Source organism: Pteropus vampyrus, unplaced genomic scaffold (genome assembly GCF_000151845.1).
Source record: "Pteropus vampyrus isolate Shadow unplaced genomic scaffold, Pvam_2.0 Scaffold103, whole genome shotgun sequence".
Taxonomy (NCBI): Eukaryota; Metazoa; Chordata; class Mammalia; order Chiroptera; family Pteropodidae; genus Pteropus; species Pteropus vampyrus.
Genome location: NW_011888884.1, coordinates 1,599,763 through 1,600,634, shown reverse-complemented (window position 1 = coordinate 1,600,634; position 872 = coordinate 1,599,763). Strand labels below are relative to the sequence as shown.

The window sequence follows — 872 nt, the reverse complement described above, 5'->3', positions numbered from 1 at the left end:
TTTTTTTTTTTTTTTTTAATCGTGCCTGACACTGTGCTAAGCCCTCTCCATTCATCATCTCACTTAATCCTTAGGACTTAGGACAACCTGTTTCCACAGACGATTTTATCCCCATTGTACAAAGGAGGAAATTGAAGTTTGCGCAGCTTAAAAGACTTGCTCCAGATTTCGTTTGCAGGGCTTCAAAGCTGTTGCTCCGAACTACTGCCAGGCTGAGGCATGTGGCATGATTGTCAAGCAATGAAAGTTTCTGAGGGGCCTGGACAGAGGCAGTGGCCACAGGAAAAGGGACAGAGAAAGAGGACGGGATGAATTCGAATTTAGACATTTATTGAGGATCAGGCACTGTCTTAGGTGATTTCATGGATGATATTTTCATTGATCCTCACTCCAACTCTCCGAGGTTGTTCTATTTATCCCCATTGATTTAGGTAGAGTTTGGGGCTTAGAGATATAATATCCCCCCCTGAGGTCTCAGAGCTCCTGAATGGCAGCAGCCAGTACCCTCACGTGTTGCTTAGTATTCCCTTTATGATTTTACAGGGGTGTACTGTGTGACAGTATAATCTGAAGGGGCATCTGCAATCAGCCTTCAGGTACTCACTCTGCTCCCCTACCCACCAGGCTTGACTTAATAGAATACCATCAGCAAGTTGGTGTTCGAAAGTAGCCTAATCTGCTTCCTGGACTCTAAGAACATCCCATTTCCTACTGTATAGCCCAGGAGTGCTGTGGTAGACTGAATAATGCCCCCCAAAGGTATCCACATTCCAGTCCCCAGAACCTAACGTGGCAATAGGGACTTGGCAGGTATGATTAAATTAAGGATTTGGAGGTAGGGAAGTTATCCTAGATTATCTGGGTGGGCCCAG

The 872-nt window shown here is 45.4% G+C and overlaps 1 protein-coding gene across 1 annotated transcript in view; it reads right to left on the bottom strand.

The window, feature by feature from the left end:
• Window positions 1-872, bottom strand: part of EPB41L4B (erythrocyte membrane protein band 4.1 like 4B) — a 119,082-nt gene that overhangs the window by 117,843 nt on the left and 367 nt on the right. The gene's annotated exons all lie outside the window — the stretch shown is intronic.